This window comes from Ascidiella aspersa, chromosome 4, assembly GCF_963924565.1.
Source record: "Ascidiella aspersa chromosome 4, kaAscAspe10.2, whole genome shotgun sequence".
In the NCBI taxonomy this organism is placed as follows: Eukaryota; Metazoa; Chordata; class Ascidiacea; order Phlebobranchia; family Ascidiidae; genus Ascidiella; species Ascidiella aspersa.
In genome coordinates, this window is record NC_139450.1 from 7,425,275 (window position 1) to 7,434,278 (window position 9,004).

Genomic DNA, 9,004 nt, shown 5'->3' on the forward strand with positions numbered 1-9,004 from the left:
GCAATAACGTCTTTGATTGTTTGCCGGTAAACGATTTTTTTTAAACGGGACAAAGAGTCTGTATTTTTTTCTTTTCAGACTGGATAGTTTTGACTCAAAAGGGACTAGTTTTGGATCATCATATTATGATAAGCATTTGCTAGGTGTTCTTTAAAAGGAGGAGGTTTCATGATACTGTTTGAAATGCTTCCATGCACAAAACACACTACGGAATTTGAAGACCATATCGGTACTTAATGTTCAATAAGATAAGTAAATGCAAAATTTACTAAGATAAGCAAAATGCAAAAAATTACTTTTACAGAATAAATAAATCAGTCAAAACATTTTTTTACCACTAAAGCGCCCTAATCATTAGGCTAAAAAGATCAACAGTAAACTAACTTTGCCAGTTAGGCCGTACCCAGTGACAAAATGTAGGCAATTAAATTACATGTATAACCAGCACTGAAATTTTAAAAGGGTGTACCGTCCTAAACCTTACAGTTATCGCTACTAATAACTAATAAACCACTTAAAAGCCGCTATCGCTAAACTTTCTAGGCCTAAACTGTACCAAAATAAAACTTAAAACACACTGTCTGCTTGCAGACACGTTACCTATATGTATATAAAATCACTGCCCAAAAGCTGACAAATTCAAACAGCAAATGACGTAACAATGAAGTAACTAAGAAAAAGGATGTTGCCAATAAAATTAAAAAAAAGTATAAAAATTTAAAGTATAAAAAAGTAATTAGCGAAGCCGAGGCATAAAGTTGCCGACGCTAGAGTCTAGCGGGGGGTGACGAACACGTAGCCCGCGGGCCACAAATGCCCCCGAAAGATTTTTTGGTGGCAAGCGAAACTTCGATAGAGAGATCGGAAAAATGAAAATAGATGAATTTGAGAAAGGTCAACAAAATGTCATGACTTCCTTTTGCAGTAAAAATAACGCTATGCTCACTGTGAGCTATGAAGTATCGGAATCGATCGCTAAAATGCTTAAGCCGTTTGAAGATTGGGCATGGGCCAAGGAACTACTTTTTAAAGCTGCTGAAAAGTTGCCTCCAAATTCAGTTTATTTGTACCAGAATCTTAGTTTGTCCCATCCCACTATTTGCGAACGCATAAATATAAAAATGGGTCAAGACATCGAAGATAATCTAACAAAAAAGAGCTGAGAACTTCTCCGTCTGTCTCGATGAAACAACGTACATCAAGAATACTGCGCAGGTGACAATATTTTTTCGAGGCATTACATCCGATTTTCAATCTGATGAAAACTTGCTGTCTCTAGAATCAATACACGAAACTACTCGCGGAGATCTGCTTCAAAAATTCCTTCAAGCCCTAAACAAGTTCAATCTGCCGTTAGATAAGATGTCTGATGTTGCTCTTGATGGCGCACCAGCTATGGTCGGAAAACATAAAGGCATGGTATCATTGTTGAAGAAGAAAATGGATCACAAGAGGAGTTAGACATGATAAGTTGGTATTTTTTCATTGTATTGTTCACCAGCAAAGCCTTTGTGGAAAATCTGTGAAGTTTGATCATGTGATATCGGTGGTTACAGGCTGTATTATAGCTTTATTAAAAAAACAGACCTGAACAACAGCATATTCAAGCAAGTTCTCAACGGCGCTGATTATGTAGATTTTCTTTACTTCTGTGCTGTTCGTTGGACAAGTTGTGGAATATGCTTGGACGCTTTCATTTTCTATTGCCAGAAATATTGAGTTGAGAAATTTAAAGAAATGTCCTTTGATAGTTTCCTTATTTTCGGGGAAAAAAGACCAATCTTGGAAAAAATTAGAAACAGGTGTTTTTCAACGGATTTGTATCAGTTCGGGTCTACATATCAACCAAAAAAGAGTTCCAGCTCATCCGGCCTGGAGAAAGTCCCCATTTTGCATTTTCAAAATGGCCGCCATAAAATATATGTTTTTGCTCATCTCAGCTTCCACATTATTTATAAAAAAAGATTATGGTGTTAAAGTAAATGGTTTGAGGGCTAAGGAACCAAATAGAGCATTTTAAATCTTAATTTGTCGTGAAGACTATAGACGGGGTGCGGGAATTTCCCACCAGGTGGAATTCAATATTTATTTAGATTTCAGATCGTCAGTGTTTCTAATAATTGTATTTAAAACTAGCTATTTAGGCCAAATTTGTTTTCAATTTACTATTACAAGTATGTGTTTTTAGGCACGTGTTGTTTCGCTTGACCTGTATTATGCTATAAATATGGCTGCGAAACATGACCTACTTTATGTTAGGTATATTCCAATCAAACAACTTATAGATATGAAAACGGAAATTTCATTTAAAACAACAGATCTTGTATGGCTAAATGTATGATTACCTAATGCACTTGAGACCAGCATAAGTCATCCTAACTGGTCTGGATTTATGCACAAGTATCATACCGGTTTGGTGGAGAAGTCGACGATCGAGTTTCTGCCGATCATTCTTAATGATCCAAATGACCCCCAAATGATGTCAACAGTTTTTATACTACACTCAGAAAATCTAGCTGTTCACATAATATTTTCCGTAATAACTAACCAAACTTCGATCAGCCATTGTGGATTAAAGCAATCCAGATAGTTAAAGAATGGCAACTGCCAGTTATCGTCAGACTCGAAGGATTTCATCCAGTGGTGGGATTCAAATTTTTTGTCATCCGGTTCTATCACAAAAGTTATATATTTCAGCCGGTTCTGTTACAAAAAGTCATATTTTTCGAAAAATAAGTATTTGAAAGAACAGGATGCAACCCAAGGTTCCAGCGAAAGGTTGGAACCAGCTGAATTATCACTAGTACTAACAGCCAGCCACACTAAAAGCAGCAGTCGTCTCATGACTTGTACTTATGACGCAACAATTAAATTTTCAAATAATCACAAAAGGAAAAGTACTACAAATATAAAAATTAACACAATGTATGATTGTTACGTGCGACCTTGACCATTGCACATTTTGAAAAAACAAACACGTGAGCTACTTGGATCTAAAAAATCAATGTATGGAATAAGATACAAAAATCCATTGACAGTAACCAGTAATGCTAACCGGTTCGCTGATCTCATAAAATTCCGCGAGACGGTTCTATAGAACCGGTGCGAACCGGCTGAATCCCACCACTGATTTCATACCCTAAAGAGCTTTTTGAATTGTATTGGACTTATAATGGCGGGTTCAGGTTTGTAAGATGTACTTGGCCTTTTATATATGGCCCGCATTACGTCACTCATATTTTAAAGGGAGCTGCATATTCAAAATAGCTCCGAGTCCATTTTCATCAAAGCTCTGGGCTTTATATCATGAAACGTTATCACTTGTTAGGCAATACCTAGCCGCACGACGATTGAGACACCCTTCAGAAATAGCATCTATGCTTTACATATTTGCAGCAGCCAGTGATGGCCATTATGTATTGCGGACTGGTGGACCTTCAAAAATCAAAATAATTCCAAAATTTAATAACGCAACAGTATGCAACTAAAACACTTCTTAGCTTTCACATGCAACTGGTCTTAAAGTTTAACACTTAAACGAGTTGTAGACTACTTTTAAACAGTTGGCCAAAACACTTGCAGCATTGTGGCGTACAATTAAGTCGAAAGTAGGCCATTAACTCTATGTTACGTGACAATACTGCAAATTACGAAGCCGGCGAACCCCAGGTTAAGAAAGGCTGCTTTAAACCAACATAATTGTTACGTAACCGATGACTTCACAACCATTTCGAGTGGCGAAGATTCCGGCAGTGACGTCACAATTCTTTATCTCGTAAAACCCGTGACCCCCTATTGGGATGCCTCCCCCCATTCAAAAACTGTATCCGCCGCCCCGAGGTATCATTAATGTGCTTATGCTTTGGTCTTAGCATACATGGTAACGCTGTTTATAGGTCTTATTGTGTGTTCCCTTTGCAAACCGTTAAATAATAAAAAATAAATAAAAAATAACCTTTTAATCCAATTGTAGACTTGATTTTGCGTATCGCCCTTCGAACATGGACCGGCTGCTACCAACAACCTTGTTTATATCAATCAGTATCTGCCTGCAAATACATTTGTGTAACAATGGAAAGCACGTGTATGATTCGCATCCCAAAGTTTTTCTTCCCATGCAGGAGTAGGTGATATTTTAAAAGGTACGATTTTTTATTTATTTCTACGTCACTTTAAAAAAAAATGTTTACTACCTCAATATATGGGCTTTGGTATACCCACCAGAGTTGGATCAATTATATTAAATCAGTTTGATTACATTAGCAATTACTCACTTAAATGTTTCAATTACATTACAATAACATTCAAAACTGTAATTAATTATATCAATTGGAATTTTTTTCTTTTTTCTCAATATCAATGAATGGAGTCAAATTTTAGCAAATTACGATTACAATTAGAATTACACAGAATAAAAATAACTCAATTACATTACAATTACATAAAAAACTATAATTAATTACATTAATTACAATTGATCCAAGTCTGATACCCACTAGCCTAACTAAAACCTCCAACTCAACCATTAAGCTCTTAACTTCCTTTGTTATTTGATTTACAGTTGACAACCACCCAGTAACAAAAAAACTTTTGCCTCAGTTAAAAAATAAATGTCCGAAATTTTGTAATAGGTTATGAACGTTTTATGAATGATTGCCTGCCACTTAAATTTACTTTTTTTATTCTTCCATTAAAAACCAACAAAAACTCAGTTAATATAGATGTCTATATTCTTATTTTAGCAGTAGATTTGCAAAATCAAATATTCTTAAGCAGTGCGTCTGCCACAGTAAAACAAAACAATCACAAACAATGGTAACAATCACGGGAGGCAAGAGCTGGAATCAGGAAAACGTTCTCTGTAAGTTGTTTACTACCATGGGCGACTGCTGGTATTTTTCCATGGACGTCGAGCTGCACGGCATTGTCCCAAGGCAAAAAACGCTTAGTTTTTCTCAAGGCAAAAAACGCCGAGTTTTTCTTTTGAAGGCGGCAAAAAACGTTCAGTTTTCCTCAAGGCTAAAAAGCTGAGTTTTCTTCTTAAATCAAAGGCAAAAATACGTTCAGTTTTTTTTTTTAGGCAGCACAAAAAGGCAAAAAACGTTGTTTTTATTGTTTACGGCAAAGCGAATGTACCGTAAAAAGTCCTTGAAACGAAGTGGATATTTTAACTGCCGAATACTTTACAGAGGTTTAAAACGAGCAAAGCGCTTGGCTTACACACCTAAATTAGTGTGAGGCTAATTGCACCCTGGCAATCCATTGGCTAAAGCCCTTGTAACGACGCTATACAAGGGAATAGATTGGGGCTGATCAGCAGTTAAACAGTTTTAAAATCTAAACCATATATCATGGACAAAATGTAAAAAATAAGATGTCAAAAATTACATTTTTAAAAACAAGCTACAAAAGGCCTAGCTTCGTTCGCTGCTCGCCATCTGGTGACAAACCCGCAGATTGTCAACAACGTTGCCAGAAACCTTGTTCTTGCAAGTAAAGTATTTGTCGATAATGCAATTTTATTGTGTCCACATTCCAGTGATCTGGTTTAAAAAAATTAGTAAACGATTAATAGCTGAAATGGAGTTTTGAACATGCTAAAACAAACTGCGCTAAATTGCAGGTGCTGTCCAAGCATGGTTTATGCACACGTATGTTATTTTTTATGATTTTCGTTCAGGGAAGAAAGATTTAGGCGCGCAATTTACCAAATTAGATAAGCACACAGGTTTCTTTAAATAATCGCAGGCGGTCAAGATTTAGAAATTTGGGACTTTAATCTATTGCATTTTAAAGCTATATAAATACCACGACGTGTAAATTAATGCATAAGCCTAACATACCTGTAGGCTCCACGAGAAAGCGGTAAAGTCAATAACAAATTGGAAACAAACAATTTGATTTAATAATTTATGAAGCACGTGTACGTCTATACTCTATCTATACGACAGATTCAATTCTTACACTATTAAAACCCGAATACCGGGCTTGACTGGCTTTAAATGTAAGTCCAACCAATGTCCATCAGTTGAAATTAAATTAATTTACATTTAGAAATATTTTTTATTGCATTAACATGTTTAGTCTTCTAGAGTGGCCTCGAATTCTTTTTTTTTACTTAATTTTTTCAACATGGGTTTAATAAAACCGATCAAATATTGCCGCGAAGGCTTTGTAAGCAAACGAGGGACTCTCGGGTATCAGTTAAACTCCTGTATGCAATTTTAACATAAATGTTCGGCTACTTTTGCAGGACGTGGCCACGAAATACTTACGCCTAGTAAACACAAAAAATATTTCAACCGCGTGTGGCGCAAAAGAGCTTTCTACAGTGGAAAAACTTTTTGAAAATCAAAACATCAAAACACGTCAATCCACTGGTAAACCTATTATTAACTCTCAATTGGCAACTGACCACACTTAATTTAATTGCTGTCAAAAACTTATATGTTATACAAAAAATCGGAAAAGCTCAACCCTGGTGCTCCGTTGCTTGATTTTGTACAATGTTTTTAGCTTTTTTCACAACAGTGCATTGAACTAAGTTTATTGCTGGGTTGGCGCGTATAGCAAATTGTCAATGCGATAAGAGTTTTATAAAGTATTTTCCAAGACTGTTGTTCGCTCTCGTAAGCCGGCAAAAAATTGGGCCGTAGAATTGTGACAATTGGGAACACAGTGGCAACGAACAAGTCACGGTATATTAACCAACAGATCTCGTCTAACACCAAACGAGTGGTGGCGATTTAATAACGTCTGTTACAAACTTTGTATGTTACGATTATTGCAGATAGGAAAATAAAAGCTTGGTAACGGATCAGTCTTTTGCAAAAAAGAAAAACAGAAGATGGTATCGAAAAACAACAGAAGTTTCGGACAACCATTATTTTTTTTCTTCTCCGCTTGTCGCGAATCTCTTGGTAATTTAGCGCCTTCGTAATACTGACCAATAAAGTCTGACGTTAACCCTTTTTTGTGGAAAAGAATTGCACGATGCCGTTTTGCATATCGCAACGTCAGGGCTGATCCAGGATTTTTGTTTGCAGGGGCATGGGAATTTTGAGAGATGGCGCCAAAAGTTACGCCTTAAAACAAGCAAGCTTATAGTGCTTGTAATGACTTAAGTCAATGACTTGGCTTAAGTGCACTTAAGTCATTATTTTTCAATGCCTTGGCTTGAATTAAGTCTTTTGGGAAAAATGACTTGACTTGACTTAAGTCCTTGGACAAATGACTTGAATTGACTGACTTTGGTTGAAATTAGGCGTTATCATTCAGCAATTGTTTTTAAAAATTGGGGTATTTATCTTAATTTTTGCACATCGAACAATTTTCTTGCTATTTGTTGCATTTATGTTATTTTTACTTGAGTTATTGCTCACAGTCGGACGAGTTTACCAGTTTTAATAGTTTTTTCTATTTTTAACACCATGACTTGACATAAATTTGCCGTGATGTAGTTATAACTGGACTTAGACTTGACTTGGGCAACTGATGACTTAGATTGAGACTTTACTTGGACTTAAGTTAATTTACAAATGACTTGACTGGGACTTATATCATTTTCAAAATGACTTGTATACAATACTGGAGAACTCAGGTACCAAAACAGGCAGCTGGAATCCAGTCCAGTAGCGCGAAGCGCGAATCAATTGTCTATTTGTCTATTAAATTAGCAAAATTACCAATTTGAAGGACACGTGACGCTACGGACACAATACAGAGATTAAATTTTGCTCGACGTAAAGGCATTTTTTGTTCTAGTTTGAAAAAAAATGCACTCAGATAACAAAAAATAACACTTCACAACATGCTTAAGTATGCATGCCCCCTTTGTGCTTAATAGATTACCATAAATGTGAAATATACACAAAAAACAGAAGGCAGTTCACGCTATGCGTAAAAATGTTTTGCTATGCGAGTAAAAGTTGACAAAAAATAAAGCTTGGGAAATTTGGCTTGATTCCCCGCCTGGATTCAACCTTATAGCGACAGTAACACGACCAACAGCGCGAGGTTGTGTGTAGAAGATCAATGAATCGTAGGTCTACAACAAAAACACTTTGCCGCAAAAACGGAAAGGAAGAACTGAAAGCCTTAGCTTATAGAGATAAAGAGAAAGAGAGAGAAAAGAAACAGAGGAAAAGGGCGAGAGAAGAAAGGGTGAGAGAGCTAAGTCTAGTGGAGGAAGGGAAATGATAGAGCGAGTTGAAATAACGAAGCGAACGAGGAATAAGCTAGTTTCATTGTTCCTTCTGTCACTTGGACGTGAAAGACTCCCCGGACCGGCACCATGGGACGCCGAAAATGCAGTCCTTTTGTGCCTCAGCCCCGCTCCTATTAAGGCCCGACCGCTACCTCCGCAACAGCAACAGCCAGCGCTTTCTTTGCAAACGAATGGCGGTGTAACTAGCCATTACAGAGGTAGGTAGTTTTTATTGAAAACGTTCAAATGATACCTACTTCTGTATGGGCTTTGATATTCTTATTACGTCTTACTACAACCTACAACAATTATGCTCCAAACGATGTTGAAAATGCATGAAGAGTTATATGAAACGTTTAACAGGATACCTACTTCTGTACGGGCTTTGAGCTTCTTATTACGTCTCACTACAACTTCCCACCATTATGCTCCGAAAAGCGGTGTCAGATGGTTCTAAGCTGAGTAAAAAATGAATATCCGTTTGCTTGGCTTGTCTATTTAGCGGCCGCCTAATAAAGAGCGTTGTTATCTACGTCTGTTGTAGATATATCCGCCTCTTCGTCTGTTAACAACTTAGCGCTCCGGAAATTAGGTTGTCGTACGAAGATTCTATCTGACATATTTTTTTCATGTTTACCGGAAAAATTAATATTCAGCAGATATAACATAAATTGCGTGATGGCAAAGACATTTTTTTTTCTGTATTTTTCTGCCTTAATTGATTTGTTACGGGATTACAAAACCAATAACTGAATTGTATCAATTTTAGGAGAAAAGTAGCTTAGTTTAGTAGGGAGT